This window comes from Cinclus cinclus, unplaced genomic scaffold (genome assembly GCF_963662255.1).
Source record: "Cinclus cinclus unplaced genomic scaffold, bCinCin1.1 SCAFFOLD_36, whole genome shotgun sequence".
NCBI lineage: Eukaryota > Metazoa > Chordata > Aves > Passeriformes > Cinclidae > Cinclus > Cinclus cinclus.
The window spans coordinates 2,805,147-2,827,948 of NW_026912055.1; positions in this window are offsets into that span (position 1 = coordinate 2,805,147).

Below are 22,802 nucleotides of genomic sequence, written 5' to 3' on the forward strand. Positions count from 1 at the left end.
GTCTTGACTTTTTCTTCCTGTGCAAAAGTGCCACCATACAGATCCAACTTGCCTGTGACCTGACCATGGATTTTACACACAAAAATTCCAGATGGTTGAGGATTTCTCCCAGACCAAAGCTGCCCCTTTCTCCAAACCTGGCTGCCATTTGAGTGCCAAACGTGCCCTCCAAAATGACATCTGCCAAGTTGGGTCTTGACTTTTTCTTCCTGTGCAAAAGTGCCACCATACAGATCCAACTTTCCTGTGACCTGACCAGGGATTTTACACACAAAAATTCCAGATGGTCGAGGATTTCTCCCAGACCAAAGCTGCCCTTTTCTCCAAACCTGGCTGCCATTGGAGTGCAAACGTGCCCTCCAACATGACATCTGCCAAGTGGGCTCTGGACTTTTCCTTCCTGTGAAAATTGCCACCTTACAGATCCAACTTGCCTGTGACCAGACTGGGGATTTTACACACAAAAATTCCAGATGGTCGAGGATTTCTCCCAGACCAAAGCTGCCCCTTTCTCCAAACCTGGCTGCCATTTGAGTGCAAACGTGCCCTCCAACATGACATCTGCCAAGTGGGCTCTGGACTTTTCCTTCCTGTGAAAATTGCCACCTTACAGAGCCAACTTGCCTGTGGCCTGACCAGGGATTTTACACACAAAAATTCCAGATGGTCGAGGATTTCTCCCAGACCAAAGCTGCCCCTTTCTCCAAACCTGGCTGCCATTTGAGTGCCAAACGTGCCCTCCAAAATGACATCTGCCAAGTGGGCGCTGGAATTTTCCTTCCTGTGAAAATTGCCAAATTACAGAGACAACTTCCCTGTGACCTGACGGGGGATTTTACACACAAAAATTCCAGATGGTCGAGGATTTCTCCCAGACCAAAGATGCCCCTTTCTCCAAACCTGGCTGCCATTTGAGTGCCAAATGTGCCCTCCAAAATGACATCTGCCAAGTTGGGTCTTGACTTCTTCTTCCTGTGCAAAAGTGCCACCTTACAGATCGAACTTGCCTGTGACCTGACCAGGGATTTTACACACAAAAATTCCAGATGGTCGAGGATTTCTCCCAGAGCAAAGCTGCCCCTTTCTCCAAACCTGGCTGCCATTTGAGTGCCAAACGTGCCCTCCAAAATGACATCTGCCAAGCTGTGTTTGACTTCTTCTTCCTGTGCAAAAGTGCCACCTTACAGAGCCAACTTGCCTGTGGCCTGACCAGGGATTTTACACACAAAAATTCCAGATGGTCGAGGATTTCTCCCAGACCAAAGCTGCCCCTTTCTCCAAACCTGGCTGCCATTTGAGTGCCAAACGTGCCCTCTAAAATGACATCTGGCAAGTTGGGTCTTGACTTTTTCTTCCTGTGCAAAAGTGCCACCATACAGATCCAACCTGCCTGTGACCTGACCGGGGATTTTACACACAAAAATTCCAGATGGTCGAGGATTTCTCCCAGACCAAAGCTGCCCTTTTCTCCAAACCTGGCTGCCATTTGAGTGCAAACGTGCCCTCCAACATGGCATCTGCCAAGTGGGCTCTGGACTTTTCCTTCCTGTGAAAATTGCCACCTTACAGATCCAACTTGCCTGTGACCAGACCGGGGATTTTACACACAAAAATTCCAGATGGTCGAGGATTTCTACCACACCAAAGATGCCCCTTTCTCCAAACCTGGCTGCCATTTGAGTGCCGAATGTGCCCTCCAAAATGACATCTGCCAAGTGGGCTCTCGAGTTTTCCTTTCTGTGCAAATAGCCACCTTACAGAGCCAACTTGCCTGTGGCCTGACCAGGGATTTTACACACAAAAATTCCAGATGGTCAAGGATTTCTCCCAGACCAAAGCTGCCCCTTTCTCCAAACCTGGCTGCCATTTGAGTGCCAAACGTGCCCTCCAAAATGACATCTGCCAAGTGGCCTCTGGACTTTTTCTTCCTGCGCAAAAGTGCCACCTTAGAGAGCCAACTTGCCTGTGGCCTGACCAGGGATTTTACACACAAAAATTCCAGATGGTCGGGGATTTCTCCCAGACCAAAGCTGCCCCTTTCTCCAAACCTGGCTGCCATTTGAGTGCCAAACGTGCCCTCCAAAATGACATCTGCCAAGCTGGGTTTGACTTCTTCTTCCTGTGCAAAAGTGCCACCTTACAGAGCCAACTTGCCTGTGACCTGACCGTGGATTACACATACAAAAATTCCAGATGGTCGAGGATTTCTCCCAGACCAAAGATGCCCCTTTCTCCAAACCTGGCTGCCATTTGAGTGCCAAACGTGCCCTCCAAAATGACATCTGCCAAGTTGGGTCTTGACTTTGTCTTCCTGTGCAAAAGTGCCACCGTACAGAGACACCTTGACTGTGGCCTGACGGGGGATTGCACACACAAAAATTCCAGATGGTTGAGGATTTCTCCCAGACCAAAGCTGCCTCTTTCTGCAAACCTGGCTGCCATTGGAGTGCCAAACGTGCCCTCCAAAATGACATCTGGCAAGATGGGTCTTGACTTTTTCTTCCTGTGGAAAAGTGCCACCTTACAGAGCCAACTTGCCTGTGACCGGACCGGGGATTTTACACACAAAAATTCCAGATGGTCAAGGATTTCTCCCAGACCAAAGCTGCCCCTTTCTCCAAACCTGGCTGCCATTTGAGTGCCAAACATGCCCTCCAAAATGACATCTGCCAAGCTGGGTTTGACTTCTTCTTCCTGTGCAAAAGTGCCACCTTACAGAGCCAACTTGACTGTGGCCTGACCGGGGATTTTACACACAAAAATTCCAGATGGTCGAGGATTTCTCCCAGACCAAAGCTGCCCCTTTCTCCAAACCTGGCTGCCATTTGAGTGCCAAACGTGCCCTCCAAAATGACATCTGCCAAGTGGGCTCTGGACTTTTCCTTCCTGTGCAAAAGTGCCACCTTAGAGAGCCAACTTGCCTGTGACCTGACCGGGGATTACACACACAAAAATTTCAGATGGTCGAGGATTTCTCCCAGACCAAAGCTGCCCCTTTCTCCAAACCTGGCTGCCATTTGAGTGCCAAACGTGCCCTCCAAAATTACATCTGCCAAGTTGGGTCTTGACTTTTTCTTTCTGTGCAAAAGTGCCACCTTACAGAGACAACTTGCCTGTGGCCTGACCAGTGATTTTACACACAAAAATTCCAGATGGTCGAGGATTTCTCCCAGACCAAAGCTGCCCCTTTCTCCAAACCTGGCTGCCATTTGAGTGCCAAACGTGCCCTCCAAAATGACATCAGCGAAGTGGGCGCTGGACTTTTCCTTCCTGTGAAAATTGCCACCTTACAGATCCAACTTGCCTGTCACCTGACCGGGGATTTTACACACAAAAATTCCAGATGGTCGAGGATTCCTCCCACACCAAAGATGCCCCTTTCTCCAAACCTGGCTGCCATTTGAGTGCCAAATGTGCCCGCCAAAATGACATCTGGCAAGTTGGGTCTTGACTTTGTCTTCCTGTGCAAAAGTGCCACCTTACAGAGTCAACTTGCCTGTGACCTGACTGGGGATTTTACACACAAAAATTCCAGATGGTCGAGGATTTCTCCCAGACCAAAGCTGCCCCTTTCTCCAAACCTGGCTGCCATTTCAGTGCCAAACGTCCCCTCCAAAATTACATCTGGCAAGTGGGCGCTGGACTTTTCCTTCCTGTGAAAATTGCCAACATACAGAGCCAACTTGCCTGTGGCCTGACCCGGGATTTTACACACAAAAATTTCAGATGGTCGAGGATTTCTCCCAGACCAAAGCTGCCCCTTTCTCCAAACCTGGCTGCCATTTGAGTGCCAAACATGCCCTCCAAAATGACATCTGCCAAGCTGGGTTTGACTTCTTCTTCCTGTGCAAAAGTGCCACCTTACAGAGCCAACTTGCCTGTGACCTGACCGGGGATTACACACACAAAAATTTCAGATGGTCGAGGATTTCTCCCAGACCAAAGCTGCCCCTTTCTCCAAACCTGGCTGCCATTTGAGTGCCAAACGTGCCCTCCAAAATGACATCTAGCAATTTGGGTCTTGACTTTTTCTTCCTGTGCAAAAGTGCCACCATACAGATCCAACTTGCCTGTGACCTGACCAGGGATTTTACACACAAAAATTCCAGATGGTCAAGGATTTCTCCCAGACCAAAGCTGCCCCTTTCTCCAAACCTGGCTGCCATTTGAGTGCCAAAGGTGCCCTCCAAAATGACATCTGCCAAGTGGGCGCTGGACTTTTCCTTCCTGTGCAAAAGTGCCACCTTAGAGAGCCAACTTGCCTGTGACCTGACTGGGGATTACACACACAAAAATTTCAGATGGTCGAGGATTTCTCCCAGACCAAAGCTGCCCCTTTCTCCAAACCTGGCTGCCATTTGAGTGCCAAATGTGCCCTCCAAAATGACATCTGCCAAGTGGCCTCTGGACTTTTTCTTCCTGTGCAAAAGTGCCACCTTACAGAGCCAACTTGCCTGTGGCCTGACGGGGGATTTTACACACAAAAATTCCAGATGGTCGAGGATTTCTCCCAGACCAAAGCTGCCCCTTTCTCCAAACCTGGCTGCCATTTGAGTGCCAAACGTGCCCTCCAAAATGACATCTGCCAAGTGGGCGCTGGACTTTTCCTTCCTGCACAAATTGCCACCTTACAGAGCCAACTTGCCTGTGGCCTGACCAGGGATTTTACACACAAAAATTCCAGATGGTCGAGGATTTCTCCCAGACCAAAGCTGCCCCTTTCTCCAAACCTGGCTGCCATTTGAGTGCCAAACGTGCCCTCCAAAGTGACATCTGGCAAGACTGGTTTTGACTTTTTCTTCCTGTGCAAAAGTGCCACCTTACAGAGCCAACTTGCCTGTGACCTGAATGGGGATTACACACACAAAAATTTCAGATGGTCGAGGATTTCTCCCAGACCAAAGCTGCCCCTTTCTCCAAACCTGGCTGCCATTTGAGTGCCAAACATGCCCTCCAAAATGACATCTGCCAAGCTGGGTTTGACTTCTTCTTCCTGTGCAAAAGTGCCACCTTACAGAGCCAACTTGACTGTGGCCTGACCGGGGATTTTACACACAAAAATTCCAGATGGTCGAGGATTTCTCCCAGACCAAAGCTGCCCCTTTCTCCAAACCTGGCTGCCATTTGAGTGCCAAACGTGCCCTCCAAAATTACATCTGGCAAGTTGGGTCTTGACTTTTTCTTCCTGTGCAAAAGTGCCACCATACAGATCCAACTTGCCTGTGACCTGACCAGGGATTTTACACACAAAAATTCCAGATGGTCAAGGATTTCTCCCAGACCAAAGCTGCCCCTTTCTCCAAACCTGGCTGCCATTTGAGTGCCAAACGTGCCCTCCAAAATGACATCTGCCAAGTTGGGTCTTGACTTTTTCTTCCTGTGCAAAAGTGCCACCATACAGATCCAACTTGCCTGTGACCTGACCAGGGATTTTACACACAAAAATTCCAGATGGTCGAGGATTTCTCCCAGACCAAAGCTGCCCTTTTCTCCAAACCTGGCTGCCATTTGAGTGCAAACGTGCCCTCCAACATGACATCTGCCAAGTGGGCTCTGGACTTTTCCTTCCTGTGAAAATTGCCACCTTACAGATCCAACTTGCCTGTGACCAGACCGGGGATTTTACACACAAAAATTCCAGATGGTCGAGGATTTCTCCCAGACCAAAGCTGCCCCTTTCTCCAAACCTGGCTGCCATTTGAGTGCCAGATGTGCCCTCCAAAATTACATCTGCCAAGTGGCCTCTGGACTTTTTCTTCCTGTGCAAAAGTGCCACCTTACAGAGCCAACTTGCCTGTGGCCTGACGGGGGATTTTACACACAAAAATTCCAGATGGTCGAGGATTTCTCCCAGACCAAAGCTGCCCCTTTCTCCAAACCTGGCTGCCATTTGAGTGCCAAACGTGCCCTCCAAAATGACATCTGCCAAGTGGGCGCTGGACTTTTCCTTCCTGTGAAAATTGCCACCATACAGAGCCAACTTGCCTGTGGCCTGACCAGGGATTTTACACACAAAAATTCCAGATGGTCGAGGATTTCTCCCAGACCAAAGCTGCCCCTTTCTCCAAACCTGGCTGCCATTGGAGTGCCAAACGTGCCCTCCAAAATTACATCTGGCAAGTTGGGTCTTGACTTTTTCTTCCTGTGCAAAAGTGCCACCATACAGATCCAACTTGCCTGTGACCTGACCAGGGATTTTACACACAAAAATTCCAGATGGTCAAGGATTTCTCCCAGACCAAAGCTGCCCCTTTCTCCAAACCTGGCTGCCATTTGAGTGCCAAACATGCCCTCCAAAATGACATCTGCCAAGCTGGGTTTGACTTCTTCTTCCTGTGCAAAAGTGCCACCTTACAGAGCCAACTTGACTGTGGCCTGACCGGGGATTTTACACACAAAAATTCCAGATGGTCGAGGATTTCTCCCAGACCAAAGCTGCCCCTTTCTCCAAACCTGGCTGCCATTTGAGTGCCAAACGTGCCCTCCAAAATGACATCTGGCAAGTTGGGTCTTGACTTTTTCTTCCTGTGCAAAAGTGCCACCATACAGATCCAACTTGCCTGTGACCTGACCAGGGATTTTACACACAAAAATTCCAGACGGTCAAGGATTTCTCCCAGACCAAAGCTGCCCCTTTCTCCAAACCTGGCTGCCATTGGAGTGCCAAACGTGCCCTCCAAAATGACATCTGCCAAGTTGGGTCTTGACTTTTTCTTCCTGTGCAAAAGTGCCACCATACAGATCCAACTTGCCTGTGACCTGACCAGGGATTTTACACACAAAAATTCCAGATGGTCGAGGATTTCTCCCAGACCAAAGCTGCCCTTTTCTCCAAACCTGGCTGCCATTTGAGTGCAAACGTGCCCTCCAACATGACATCTGCCAAGTGGGCTCTGGACTTTTCCTTCCTGTGAAAATTGCCACCTTACAGAGCTAACTTGCCTGTGACCAGACCGGGGATTTTACACACAATAATTCCAGATGGTCGAGGATTTCTCCCAGACCAAAGCTGCCCCTTTCTCCAAACCTGGCTGCCATTTGAGTGCCAAATGTGCCCTCCAAAATGACATCTGCCAAGTGGCCTCTGGACTTTTTCTTCCTGTGCAAAAGTGCCACCTTACAGAGCCAACTTGCCTGTGGCCTGACGGGGGATTTTACACACAAAAATTCCAGATGGTCGAGGATTTCTCCCAGACCAAAGCTGCCCCTTTCTCCAAACCTGGCTGCCATTTGAGTGCCAAACGTGCCCTCCAAAATGACATCTGCCAAGTGGGCGCTGGACTTTTCCTTCCTGTGAAAATTGCCACCATACAGAGCCAACTTGCCTGTGGCCTGACCAGGGATTTTACACACAAAAATTCCAGATGGTCGAGGATTTCTCCCAGACCAAAGCTGCCCCTTTCTCCAAACCTGGCTGCCATTTGAGTGCCAAACGTGCCCTCCAAAGTGACATCTGGCAAGATTGGTTTTGACTTTTTCTTCCTGTGCAAAAGTGCCACCTTACAGAGCCAACTTGCCTGTGACCTGACCGGGGATTACACACACAAAAATTTCAGATGGTCGAGGATTTCTCCCAGACCAAAGCTGCCCCTTTCTCCAAACCTGGCTGCCATTTGAGTGCCAAACGTGCCCTCCAACATGACATCTGCCAAGTGGGCTCTGGACTTTTCCTTCCTGTGAAAATTGCCACCTTACAGATCCAACTTGCCTGTCACCTGACCGGGGATTTTACACACAATAATTCCAGATGGTCGAGGATTTCTCCCAGACCAAAGCTGCCCCTTTCTCCAAACCTGGCTGCCATTTGAGTGCCAAACGTGCCCTCCAAAATGACATCTGCCAAGTTGGGTCTTGACTTTGTCTTCCTGTGCAAAAGTGCCACCGTACAGAGACACCTTGACTGTGGCCTGACGGGGGATTGCACACACAAAAATTCCAGATGGTTGAGGATTTCTCCCAGACCAAAGCTGCCTCTTTCTGCAAACCTGGCTGCCATTGGAGTGCCAAACGTGCCCTCCAAAATGACATCTGGCAAGATGGGTCTTGACTTTTTCTTCCTGTGGAAAAGTGCCACCTTACAGAGCCAACTTGCCTGTGACCGGACCGGGGATTTTACACACAAAAATTCCAGATGGTCGAAGATTTCTCCCAGACCAAAGCTGCCCCTTTCTCCAAACCTGGCTGCCATTTGAGTGCCAAACATGCCCTCCAAAATGACATCTGCCAAGCTGGGTTTGACTTCTTCTTCCTGTGCAAAAGTGCCACCTTACAGAGCCAACTTGACTGTGGCCTGACCGGGGATTTTACACACAAAAATTCCAGATGGTCGAGGATTTCTCCCAGACCAAAGCTGCCCCTTTCTCCAAACCTGGCTGCCATTTGAGTGCCAAACGTGCCCTCCAAAATGACATCTGCCAAGTGGGCTCTGGACTTTTCCTTCCTGTGCAAAAGTGCCACCTTAGAGAGCCAACTTGCCTGTGACCTGACCGGGGATTACACACACAAAAATTTCAGATGGTCGAGGATTTCTCCCAGACCAAAGCTGCCCCTTTCTCCAAACCTGGCTGCCATTTGAGTGCCAAACGTGCCCTCCAAAATTACATCTGCCAAGTTGGGTCTTGACTTTTTCTTTCTGTGCAAAAGTGCCACCTTACAGAGACAACTTGCCTGTGGCCTGACCAGTGATTTTACACACAAAAATTCCAGATGGTCGAGGATTTCTCCCAGACCAAAGCTGCCCCTTTCTCCAAACCTGGCTGCCATTTGAGTGCCAAACGTGCCCTCCAAAATGACATCAGCGAAGTGGGCGCTGGACTTTTCCTTCCTGTGAAAATTGCCACCTTACAGATCCAACTTGCCTGTCACCTGACCGGGGATTTTACACACAAAAATTCCAGATGGTCGAGGATTCCTCCCACACCAAAGATGCCCCTTTCTCCAAACCTGGCTGCCATTTGAGTGCCAAATGTGCCCGCCAAAATGACATCTGGCAAGTTGGGTCTTGACTTTGTCTTCCTGTGCAAAAGTGCCACCTTACAGAGTCAACTTGCCTGTGACCTGACTGGGGATTTTACACACAAAAATTCCAGATGGTCGAGGATTTCTCCCAGACCAAAGCTGCCCCTTTCTCCAAACCTGGCTGCCATTTCAGTGCCAAACGTCCCCTCCAAAATTACATCTGGCAAGTGGGCGCTGGACTTTTCCTTCCTGTGAAAATTGCCAACATACAGAGCCAACTTGCCTGTGGCCTGACCCGGGATTTTACACACAAAAATTTCAGATGGTCGAGGATTTCTCCCAGACCAAAGCTGCCCCTTTCTCCAAACCTGGCTGCCATTTGAGTGCCAAAGGTGCCCTCCAAAATGACATCTGCCAAGTGGGCGCTGGACTTTTCCTTCCTGTGCAAAAGTGCCACCTTAGAGAGCCAACTTGCCTGTGACCTGACCGGGGATTACACACACAAAAATTTCAGATGGTCGAGGATTTCTCCCAGACCAAAGCTGCCCCTTTCTCCAAACCTGGCTGCCATTTGAGTGCCAAACATGCCCTCCAAAATGACATCTGCCAAGCTGGGTTTGACTTCTTCCTGTGCAAAAGTGCCACCTTACAGAGCCAACTTGACTGTGGCCTGACCGGGGATTTTACACACAAAAATTCCAGATGGTCGAGGATTTCTCCCAGACCAAAGCTGCCCCTTTCTCCAAACCTGGCTGCCATTTGAGTGCCAAACGTGCCCTCCAAAATTACATCTGGCAAGTTGGGTCTTGACTTTTTCTTCCTGTGCAAAAGTGCCACCATACAGATCCAACTTGCCTGTGACCTGACCAGGGATTTTACACACAAAAATTCCAGATGGTCGAGGATTTCTCCCAGACCAAAGCTGCCCCTTTCTCCAAACCTGGCTGCCATTTGAGTGCCAAACGTGCCCTCCAAAATGACATCTGCCAAGTTGGGTCTTGACTTTTTCTTCCTGTGCAAAAGTGCCACCATACAGATCCAACTTGCCTGTGACCTGACCAGGGATTTTACACACAAAAATTCCAGATGGTCGAGGATTTCTCCCAGACCAAAGCTGCCCTTTTCTCCAAACCTGGCTGCCATTGGAGTGCAAACGTGCCCTCCAACATGACATCTGCCAAGTGGGCTCTGGACTTTTCCTTCCTGTGAAAATTGCCACCTTACAGATCCAACTTGCCTGTGACCAGACCGGGGATTTTACACACAAAAATTCCAGATGGTCGAGGATTTCTCCCAGACCAAAGCTGCCCCTTTCTCCAAACCTGGCTGCCATTTGAGTGCCAGATGTGCCCTCCAAAATTACATCTGCCAAGTGGCCTCTGGACTTTTTCTTCCTGTGCAAAAGTGCCACCTTACAGAGCCAACTTGCCTGTGGCCTGACGGGGGATTTTACACACAAAAATTCCAGATGGTCGAGGATTTCTCCCAGACCAAAGCTGCCCCTTTCTCCAAACCTGGCTGCCATTTGAGTGCCAAACGTGCCCTCCAAAATGACATCTGCCAAGTGGGCGCTGGACTTTTCCTTCCTGTGAAAATTGCCACCATACAGAGCCAACTTGCCTGTGGCCTGACCAGGGATTTTACACACAAAAATTCCAGATGGTCGAGGATTTCTCCCAGACCAAAGCTGCCCCTTTCTCCAAACCTGGCTGCCATTGGAGTGCCAAACGTGCCCTCCAAAATTACATCTGGCAAGTTGGGTCTTGACTTTTTCTTCCTGTGCAAAAGTGCCACCATACAGATCCAACTTGCCTGTGACCTGACCAGGGATTTTACACACAAAAATTCCAGATGGTCAAGGATTTCTCCCAGACCAAAGCTGCCCCTTTCTCCAAACCTGGCTGCCATTTGAGTGCCAAACATGCCCTCCAAAATGACATCTGCCAAGCTGGGTTTGACTTCTTCTTCCTGTGCAAAAGTGCCACCTTACAGAGCCAACTTGACTGTGGCCTGACCGGGGATTTTACACACAAAAATTCCAGATGGTCGAGGATTTCTCCCAGACCAAAGCTGCCCCTTTCTCCAAACCTGGCTGCCATTTGAGTGCCAAACGTGCCCTCCAAAATGACATCTGGCAAGTTGGGTCTTGACTTTTTCTTCCTGTGCAAAAGTGCCACCATACAGATCCAACTTGCCTGTGACCTGACCAGGGATTTTACACACAAAAATTCCAGATGGTCGAGGATTTCTCCCAGACCAAAGCTGCCCTTTTCTCCAAACCTGGCTGCCATTTGAGTGCAAACGTGCCCTCCAACATGACATCTGCCAAGTGGGCTCTGGACTTTTCCTTCCTGTGAAAATTGCCACCTTACAGAGCTAACTTGCCTGTGACCAGACCGGGGATTTTACACACAATAATTCCAGATGGTCGAGGATTTCTCCCAGACCAAAGCTGCCCCTTTCTCCAAACCTGGCTGCCATTTGAGTGCCAAATGTGCCCTCCAAAATGACATCTGCCAAGTGGCCTCTGGACTTTTTCTTCCTGTGCAAAAGTGCCACCTTACAGAGCCAACTTGCCTGTGGCCTGACCAGGGATTTTACACACAAAAATTCCAGATGGTCGAGGATTTCTCCCAGACCAAAGCTGCCCCTTTCTCCAAACCTGGCTGCCATTTGAGTGCCAAACGTGCCCTCCAAAATGACATCTGCCAAGTGGGCGCTGGACTTTTCCTTCCTGTGAAAATTGCCACCATACAGAGCCAACTTGCCTGTGGCCTGACCAGGGATTTTACACACAAAAATTCCAGATGGTCGAGGATTTCTCCCAGACCAAAGCTGCCCCTTTCTCCAAACCTGGCTGCCATTTGAGTGCCAAACGTGCCCTCCAAAATGACATCTGCCAAGTTGGGTCTTGACTTTTTCTTCCTGTGCAAAAGTGCCACCTTACAGAGCCAACTTGCCTGTGGCCTGACCAGGGATTTTACACACAAAAATTCCAGATGGTCGAGGATTTCTCCCAGACCAAAGCTGCCCCTTTCTCCAAACCTGGCTGCCATTTGAGTGCCAAACGTGCCCTCCAAAGTGACATCTGGCAAGATTGGTTTTGACTTTTTCTTCCTGTGCAAAAGTGCCACCTTACAGAGCCAACTTGCCTGTGACCTGACCGGGGATTACACACACAAAAATTTCAGATGGTCGAGGATTTCTCCCAGACCAAAGCTGCCCCTTTCTCCAAACCTGGCTGCCATTTGAGTGCCAGATGTGCCCTCCAAAATTACATCTGCCAAGTGGCCTCTGGACTTTTTCTTCCTGTGCAAAAGTGCCACCTTACAGAGCCAACTTGCCTGTGGCCTGACGGGGGATTTTACACACAAAAATTCCAGATGGTCGAGGATTTCTCCCAGACCAAAGCTGCCCCTTTCTCCAAACCTGGCTGCCATTTGAGTGCCAAACGTGCCCTCCAAAATTACATCGGGCAAGTTGGGTCTTGACTTTTTCTTCCTGTGCAAAAGTGCCACCATACAGATCCAACTTGCCTGTGACCTGACCATGGATTTTACACACAAAAATTCCAGATGGTCAAGGATTTCTCCCAGACCAAAGCTGCCCCTTTCTCCAAACCTGGCTGCCATTTGAGTGCCAAACGTGCCCTCCAAAATGACATCTGCCAAGTTGGGTCTTGACTTTTTCTTCCTGTGCAAAAGTGCCACCATACAGATCCAACTTGCCTGTGACCTGACCATGGATTTTACACACAAAAATTCCAGATGGTCAAGGATTTCTCCCAGACCAAAGCTGCCCCTTTCTCCAAACCTGGCTGCCATTTGAGTGCCAAACGTGCCCTCCAAAATGACATCTGGCAAGTGGGCGCTGGACTTTTCCTTCCTGTGAAAATTGCCAAATTACAGAGCCAACTTGCCTGTGACCTGACCGGGGATTTTACACAGAAAAATTCCAGATGGTCGAGGATTTCTCCCAGACCAAAGATGCCCCTTTCTCCAAACCTGGCTGCCATTTGAGTGCCAAATGTGCCCTCCAAAATTACATCTGCCAAGTGGGCTCTCGACTTTTCCTTTCTGTGCAAATTGCCACCTCACAGATCGAACTTGCCTGTGACCTGACCAGGGATTTTACACACAAAAATTCCAGATGGTCGAGGATTTCTCCCAGACCAAAGCTGCCCCTTTCTCCAAACCTGGCTGCCATTTGAGTGCCAAACGTGCCCTCCAAAATGACATCTGCCAAGCTGGGTTTGACTTCTTCTTCCTGTGCAAAAGTGCCGCCTTACAGAGCCAACTTGCCTGTGGCCTGATGGGGGATTTTACACACAAAAATTCCAGATGGTCGAGGATTTCTCCCAGACCAAAGCTGCCCCTTTCTCCAAACCTGGCTGCCATTTGAGTGCCAAACGTGCCCTCCAAAATTACATCTGGCAAGTTGGGTCTTGACTTTTTCTTCCTGTGCAAAAGTGCCACCATACAGATCCAACCTGCCTGTGACCTGACCGGGGATTTTACACACAAAAACTCCAGATGGTCGAGGATTTCTCCCAGACCAAAGCTGCCCTTTTCTCCAAACCTGGCTGCCATTTGAGTGCAAACGTGCCCTCCAACATGGCATCTGCCAAGTGGGCTCTGGACTTTTCCTTCCTGTGAAAATTGCCACCTTACAGATCCAACTTGCCTGTGACCAGACCGGGGATTTTACACACAAAAATTCCAGATGGTCGAGGATTTCTACCACACCAAAGATGCCCCTTTCTCCAAACCTGGCTGCCATTTCAGTGCCGAATGTGCCCCCCACAATGACATCTGCCAAGTGGGCTCTCGAGTTTTCCTTTCTGTGCAAATTGCCACCTTACAGAGCCAACTTGCCTGTGGCCTGACCAGGGATTTTACACACAAAAATTCCAGATGGTCAAGGATTTCTCCCAGACCAAAGCTGCCCCTTTCTCCAAACCTGGCTGCCATTTGAGTGCCAAACGTGCCCTCCAAAATGACATCTGCCAAGTTGGGTCTTGACTTTTCCTTTCTGTGCAAAAGTGCCACCTTACAGAGACAACTTGCCTGTGGCCTGACCGGGGATTACACACACAAAAATTCCAGATGGTCGGGGATTTCTCCCAGACCAAAGCTGCCCCTTTCTCCAAACCTGGCTGCCATTTGAGTGCCAAATGTGCCCTCCAAAATGACATCTGCCAAGTGGGCTCTCGACTTTTCCTTTCTGTGCAAATTGCCACCTTACAGGGCCAACTTGCCTGTGGCCTGAGCAGGGATTTTACACACACAAAAATTCCAGATGGTCAAGGATTTCTCCCAGACCAAAGCTGCCCCTTTCTCCAAACCTGGCTGCCATTTGAGTGCCAAACGTGCCCTCCAAAATGACATCTGCCAAGTTGGGTCTTGACTTTGTCTTCCTGTGCAAAAGTGCCACCGTACAGAGACACCTTGCCTGTGGCCTGACGGGGGATTGCACACACAAAAATTCCAGATGGTCGAGGATTTCTCCCAGACCAAAGCTGTCCCTTTCTCCAAACCTGGCTGCCATTGGAGTGCCAAACGTGCCCTCCAAAATGACATCTGGCAAGTTGGGTCTTGACTTTTTCTTTCTGTGCAAAATTGCCACCTTACAGAGACAACTAGCCTGTGGCCTGACCAGTGATTTTACACACAAAAATTCCAGATGGTCGAGGATTTCTCCCAGACCAAAGCTGCCCCTTTCTCCAAACCTGGCTGCCATTTGAGTGCCAAACGTGCCCTCCAAAATGACATCAGCGAAGTGGGCTCTGGACTTTTCCTTCCTGTGAAAATTGCCACCTTACAGATCCAACTTGCCTGTCACCTGACCGGGGATTTTACACACAAAAATTCCAGATGGTCGAGGATTCCTCCCAGACCAAAGATGCCCCTTTCTCCAAACCTGGCTGCCATTTGAGTGCCACGCGTGCCCTCCAAAATGACATCTGGCAAGTTGGGTCTTGACTTTTTCTTCCTGTGCAAAAGTGCCACCTTACAGAGCCAACTTGCCTGTGGCCTGACGGGGGATTGCACACACAAAAATTCCAGATGGTCGAGGATTTCTCCCAGACCAAAGCTGCCCCTTTCTCCAAACCTGGCTGCCAATTGAGTGCCAAACGTCCCCTCCAAAATGACATCTGCCAAGTGGGCGCTGGACTTTTCCTTCCTGTGAAAATTGCCAACATACAGAGCCAACTTGCCTGTGGCCTGACCCGGGATTTTACACACAAAAATTTCAGATGGTCGAGGATTTCTCCCAGACCAAAGCTGCCCCTTTCTCCAAACCTGGCTGCCATTTGAGTGCCAAACGTGCCCTCCAAAATTACATCTGGCAAGTTGGGTCTTTACTTTTTCTTCCTGTGCAAAAGTGCCACCTTACAGAGCCAACTTGCCTGTGACCTGACCGGGGATTACACACACAAAAATTTCAGATGGTCGAGGATTTCTCCCAGACCAAAGCTGCCCCTTTCTCCAAACCTGGCTGCCATTTGAGTGCCAAACGTGCCCTCCAAAATGACATCTGCCAAGTTGGGTCTTGACTTTGTCTTCCTGTGCAAAAGTGCCACCGTACAGAGACACCTTGCCTGTGGCCTGAATGGGGATTGCACACACAAAAATTCCAGATGGTTGAGGATTTCTCCCAGACCAAAGCTGCCCCTTTCTCCAAACCTGGCTGCCATTTGAGTGCCAAACATGCCCTCCAAAATGACATCTGCCAAGCTGGGTTTGACTTCTTCTTCCTGTGCAAAAGTGCCACCTTACAGAGCCAACTTGACTGTGGCCTGACCGGGGATTTTACACACAAAAATTCCAGATGGTCGAGGATTTCTCCCAGACCAAAGCTGCCCCTTTCTCCAAACCTGGCTGCCATTTGAATGCCAAACGTGCCCTCCAAAATTACATCTGGCAAGTTGGGTCTTGACTTTTTCTTCCTGTGCAAAAGTGCCACCATACAGATCCAACTTGCCTGTGACCTGACCATGGATTTTACACACAAAAATTCCAGATGGTCAAGGATTTCTCCCAGACCAAAGCTGCCCCTTTCTCCAAACCTGGCTGCCATTTGAGTGCCAAACGTGCCCTCCAAAATGACATCTGCCAAGTTGGGTCTTGACTTTTTCTTCCTGTGCAAAAGTGCCACCATACAGATCCAACTTGCCTGTGACCTGACCAGGGATTTTACACACAAAAATTCCAGATGGTCGAGGATTTCTCCCAGACCAAAGCTGCCCTTTTCTCCAAACCTGGCTGCCATTGGAGTGCAAACGTGCCCTCCAACATGACATCTGCCAAGTGGGCTCTGGACTTTTCCTTCCTGTGAAAATTGCCACCTTACAGATCCAACTTGCCTGTGACCAGACCGGGGATTTTACACACAAAAATTCCAGATGGTCGAGGATTTCTCCCAGACCAAAGCTGCCCTTTTCTCCAAACCTGGCTGCCATTTGAGTGCAAACGTGCCCTCCAACATGACATCTGCCAAGTGGGCTCTGGACTTTTCCTTCCTGTGAAAATTGCCACCTTACAGAGCCAACTTACCTGTGGCCTGACCAGGGATTTTACACACAAAAATTCCAGATGGTCAAGGATTTCTCCCAGACCAAAGCTGCCCCTTTCTCCAAACCTGGCTGCCATTTGAGTGCCAAACATGCCCTCCAAAATGACATCTGCCAAGCTGGGTTTGACTTCTTCTTCCTGTGCAAAAGTGCCACCTTACAGAGCCAACTTGACTGTGGCCTGACCGGGGATTTTACACACAAAAATTCCAGATGGTCGAGGATTTCTCCCAGACCAAAGCTGCCCCTTTCTCCAAACCTGGCTGCCATTTGAATGCCAAACGTGCCCTCCAAAATTACATCTGGCAAGTTGGGTCTTGACTTTTTCTTCCTGTGCAAAAGTGCCACCATACAGATCCAACTTGCCTGTGACCTGACCATGGATTTTACACACAAAAATTCCAGATGGTCAAGGATTTCTCCCAGACCAAAGCTGCCCCTTTCTCCAAACCTGGCTGCCATTTGAGTGCCAAACGTGCCCTCCAAAATGACATCTGCCAAGTTGGGTCTTGACTTTTTCTTCCTGTGCAAAAGTGCCACCATACAGATCCAACTTGCCTGTGACCTGACCAGGGATTTTACACACAAAAATTCCAGATGGTCGAGGATTTCTCCCAGACCAAAGCTGCCCTTTTCTCCAAACCTGGCTGCCATTGGAGTGCAAACGTGCCCTCCAACATGACATCTGCCAAGTGGGCTCTGGACTTTTCCTTCCTGTGAAAATTGCCACCTTACAGATCCAACTTGCCTGTGACCAGACCGGGGATTTTACACACAAAAATTCCAGATGGTCGAGGATTTCTCCCAGACCAAAGCTGCCCCTTTCTCCAAACCTGGCTGCCATTTGAGTGCAAACGTGCCCTCCAACATGACATCTGCCAAGTGGCCTCTGGACTTTTTCTTCCTGTGCAAAAGTGCCACCTTACAGAGCCAACTTGCCTGTGGCCTGACGGGGGATTTTACACACAAAAATTCCAGATGGTCGAGGATTTCTCCCAGACCAAAGCTGCCCCTTTCTCCAAACCTGGCTGCCATTTGAGTGCCAAACGTGCCCTCCAAAATGACATCTGCCAAGTGGGCGCTGGACTTTTCCTTCCTGTGAAAATTGCCACCATACAGAGCCAACTTGCCTGTGGCCTGACCAGGGATTTTACACACAAAAATTCCAGATGGTCGAGGATTTCTCCCAGACCAAAGCTGCCCCTTTCTCCAAACCTGGCTGCCATTGGAGTGCCAAACGTGCCCTCCAAAATTACATCTGGCAAGTTGGGTCTTGACTTTTTCTTCCTGTGCAAAAGTGCCACCATACAGATCCAACTTGCCTGTGACCTGACGAGGGATTTTACACACAAAAATTCCAGATGGTCAAGGATTTCTCCCAGACCAAAGCTGCCCCTTTCTCCAAACCTGGCTGCCATTTGAGTGCCAAACATGCCCTCCAAAATGACATCTGCCAAGCTGGGTTTGACTTCTTCTTCCTGTGCAAAAGTGCCACCTTACAGAGCCAACTTGACTGTGGCCTGACCGGGGATTTTACACACAAAAATTCCAGATGGTCGAGGATTTCTCCCAGACCAAAGCTGCCCCTTTCTCCAAACCTGGCTGCCATTTGAGTGCCAAACGTGCCCTCCAAAATGACATCTGGCAAGTTGGGTCTTGACTTTTTCTTCCTGTGCAAAAGTGCCACCATACAGATCCAACTTGCCTGTGACCTGACCAGGGATTTTACACACAAAAATTCCAGATGGTCGAGGATTTCTCCCAGACCAAAGCTGCCCTTTTCTCCAAACCTGGCTGCCATTTGAGTGCAAACGTGCCCTCCAACATGACATCTGCCAAGTGGGCTCTGGACTTTTCCTTCCTGTGAAAATTGCCACCTTACAGAGCTAACTTGCCTGTGACCAGACCGGGGATTTTACACACAATAATTCCAGATGGTCGAGGATTTCTCCCAGACCAAAGCTGCCCCTTTCTCCAAACCTGGCTGCCATTTGAGTGCCAAATGTGCCCTCCAAAATGACATCTGCCAAGTGGCCTCTGGACTTTTTCTTCCTGTGCAAAAGTGCCACCTTACAGAGCCAACTTGCCTGTGGCCTGACCAGGGATTTTACACACAAAAATTCCAGATGGTCGAGGATTTCTCCCAGACCAAAGCTGCCCCTTTCTCCAAACCTGGCTGCCATTTGAGTGCCAAACGTGCCCTCCAAAATGACATCTGCCAAGTGGGCGCTGGACTTTTCCTTCCTGTGAAAATTGCCACCATACAGAGCCAACTTGCCTGTGGCCTGACCAGGGATTTTACACACAAAAATTCCAGATGGTCGAGGATTTCTCCCAGACCAAAGCTGCCCCTTTCTCCAAACCTGGCTGCCATTTGAGTGCCAAACGTGCCCTCCAAAATGACATCTGCCAAGTTGGGTCTTGACTTTTTCTTCCTGTGCAAAAGTGCCACCTTACAGAGCCAACTTGCCTGTGGCCTGACCAGGGATTTTACACACAAAAATTCCAGATGGTCGAGGATTTCTCCCAGACCAAAGCTGCCCCTTTCTCCAAACCTGGCTGCCATTTGAGTGCCAAACGTGCCCTCCAAAGTGACATCTGGCAAGATTGGTTTTGACTTTTTCTTCCTGTGCAAAAGTGCCACCTTACAGAGCCAACTTGCCTGTGACCTGACCGGGGATTACACACACAAAAATTTCAGATGGTCGAGGATTTCTCCCAGACCAAAGCTGCCCCTTTCTCCAAACCTGGCTGCCATTTGAGTGCCAAACGTGCCCTCCAAAATGACATCTGCCAAGTTGGGTCTTGACTTTTTCTTCCTGTGCAAAAGTGCCACCATACAGATCCAACTTGCCTGTGACCTGACCGGGGATTTTACACACAAAAATTCCAGATGGTCAAGGATTTCTCCCAGACCAAAGCTGCCCCTTTCTCCAAACCTGGCTGCCATTTGAGTGCAAACGTGCCCTCCAACATGACATCTGCCAAGTGGGCTCTGGACTTTTCCTTCCTGTGAAAATTGCCACCTTACAGATCCAACTTGCCTGTCACCTGACCGGGGATTTTACACACAATAATTCCAGATGGTCGAGGATTTCTCCCAGACCAAAGCTGCCCCTTTCTCCAAACCTGGCTGCCATTTGAGTGCCAGATGTGCCCTCCAAAATTACATCTGCCAAGTGGCCTCTGGACTTTTTCTTCCTGTGCAAAAGTGCCACCTTACAGAGCCAACTTGCCTGTGGCCTGACGGGGGATTTTACACACAAAAATTCCAGATGGTCGAGGATTTCTCCCAGACCAAAGCTGCCCCTTTCTCCAAACCTGGCTGCCATTTGAGTGCCAAACGTGCCCTCCAAAATTACATCGGGCAAGTTGGGTCTTGACTTTTTCTTCCTGTGCAAAAGTGCCACCATACAGATCCAACTTGCCTGTGACCTGACCATGGATTTTACACACAAAAATTCCAGATGGTCAAGGATTTCTCCCAGACCAAAGCTGCCCCTTTCTCCAAACCTGGCTGCCATTTGAGTGCCAAACGTGCCCTCCAAAATGACATCTGCCAAGTTGGGTCTTGACTTTTTCTTCCTGTGCAAAAGTGCCACCATACAGATCCAACTTGCCTGTGACCTGACCATGGATTTTACACACAAAAATTCCAGATGGTCAAGGATTTCTCCCAGACCAAAGCTGCCCCTTTCTCCAAACCTGGCTGCCATTTGAGTGCCAAACGTGCCCTCCAAAATGACATCTGGCAAGTGGGCGCTGGACTTTTCCTTCCTGTGAAAATTGCCAAATTACAGAGCCAACTTGCCTGTGACCTGACCGGGGATTTTACACAGAAAAATTCCAGATGGTCGAGGATTTCTCCCAGACCAAAGATGCCCCTTTCTCCAAACCTGGCTGCCATTTGAGTGCCAAATGTGCCCTCCAAAATTACATCTGCCAAGTGGGCTCTCGACTTTTCCTTTCTGTGCAAATTGCCACCTCACAGATCGAACTTGCCTGTGACCTGACCAGGGATTTTACACACAAAAATTCCAGATGGTCGAGGATTTCTCCCAGACCAAAGCTGCCCCTTTCTCCAAACCTGGCTGCCATTTGAGTGCCAAACGTGCCCTCCAAAATGACATCTGCCAAGCTGGGTTTGACTTCTTCTTCCTGTGCAAAAGTGCCACCTTACAGAGCCAACTTGCCTGTGGCCTGACGGGGGATTTTACACACAAAAATTCCAGATGGTCGAGGATTTCTCCCAGACCAAAGCTGCCCCTTTCTCCAAACCTGGCTGCCATTTGAGTGCCAAACGTGCCCTCCAAAATTACATCTGGCAAGTTGGGTCTTGACTTTTTCTTCCTGTGCAAAAGTGCCACCATACAGATCCAACCTGCCTGTGACCTGACCGGGGATTTTACACACAAAAACTCCAGATGGTCGAGGATTTCTCCCAGACCAAAGCTGCCCTTTTCTCCAAACCTGGCTGCCATTTGAGTGCAAACGTGCCCTCCAACATGGCATCTGCCAAGTGGGCTCTGGACTTTTCCTTCCTGTGAAAATTGCCACCTTACAGATCCAACTTGCCTGTGACCAGACCGGGGATTTTACACACAAAAATTCCAGATGGTCGAGGATTTCTACCACACCAAAGATGCCCCTTTCTCCAAACCTGGCTGCCATTTCAGTGCCGAATGTGCCCCCCACAATGACATCTGCCAAGTGGGCTCTCGAGTTTTCCTTTCTGTGCAAATTGCCACCTTACAGAGCCAACTTGCCTGTGGCCTGACCAGGGATTTTACACACAAAAATTCCAGATGGTCAAGGATTTCTCCCAGACCAAAGCTGCCCCTTTCTCCAAACCTGGCTGCCATTTGAGTGCCAAACGTGCCCTCCAAAATGACATCTGCCAAGTTGGGTCTTGACTTTTCCTTTCTGTGCAAAAGTGCCACCTTACAGAGACAACTTGCCTGTGGCCTGACCGGGGATTACACACACAAAAATTCCAGATGGTCGGGGATTTCTCCCAGACCAAAGCTGCCCCTTTCTCCAAACCTGGCTGCCATTTGAGTGCCAAATGTGCCCTCCAAAATGACATCTGCCAAGTGGGCTCTCGACTTTTCCTTTCTGTGCAAATTGCCACCTTACAGGGCCAACTTGCCTGTGGCCTGAGCAGGGATTTTACACACACAAAAATTCCAGATGGTCAAGGATTTCTCCCAGACCAAAGCTGCCCCTTTCTCCAAACCTGGCTGCCATTTGAGTGCCAAACGTGCCCTCCAAAATGACATCTGCCAAGTTGGGTCTTGACTTTGTCTTCCTGTGCAAAAGTGCCACCGTACAGAGACACCTTGCCTGTGGCCTGACGGGGGATTGCACACACAAAAATTCCAGATGGTCGAGGATTTCTCCCAGACCAAAGCTGTCCCTTTCTCCAAACCTGGCTGCCATTGGAGTGCCAAACGTGCCCTCCAAAATGACATCTGGCAAGTTGGGTCTTGACTTTTTCTTTCTGTGCAAAATTGCCACCTTACAGAGACAACTAGCCTGTGGCCTGACCAGTGATTTTACACACAAAAATTCCAGATGGTCGAGGATTTCTCCCAGACCAAAGCTGCCCCTTTCTCCAAACCTGGCTGCCATTTGAGTGCCAAACGTGCCCTCCAAAATGACATCAGCGAAGTGGGCTCTGGACTTTTCCTTCCTGTGAAAATTGCCACCTTACAGATCCAACTTGCCTGTCACCTGACCGGGGATTTTACACACAAAAATTCCAGATGGTCGAGGATTCCTCCCAGACCAAAGATGCCCCTTTCTCCAAACCTGGCTGCCATTTGAGTGCCACGCGTGCCCTCCAAAATGACATCTGGCAAGTTGGGTCTTGACTTTTTCTTCCTGTGCAAAAGTGCCACCTTACAGAGCCAACTTGCCTGTGGCCTGACGGGGGATTGCACACACAAAAATTCCAGATGGTCGAGGATTTCTCCCAGACCAAAGCTGCCCCTTTCTCCAAACCTGGCTGCCAATTGAGTGCCAAACGTCCCCTCCAAAATGACATCTGCCAAGTGGGCGCTGGACTTTTCCTTCCTGTGAAAATTGCCAACATACAGAGCCAACTTGCCTGTGGCCTGACCCGGGATTTTACACACAAAAATTTCAGATGGTCGAGGATTTCTCCCAGACCAAAGCTGCCCCTTTCTCCAAACCTGGCTGCCATTTGAGTGCCAAACGTGCCCTCCAAAATTACATCTGGCAAGTTGGGTCTTTACTTTTTCTTCCTGTG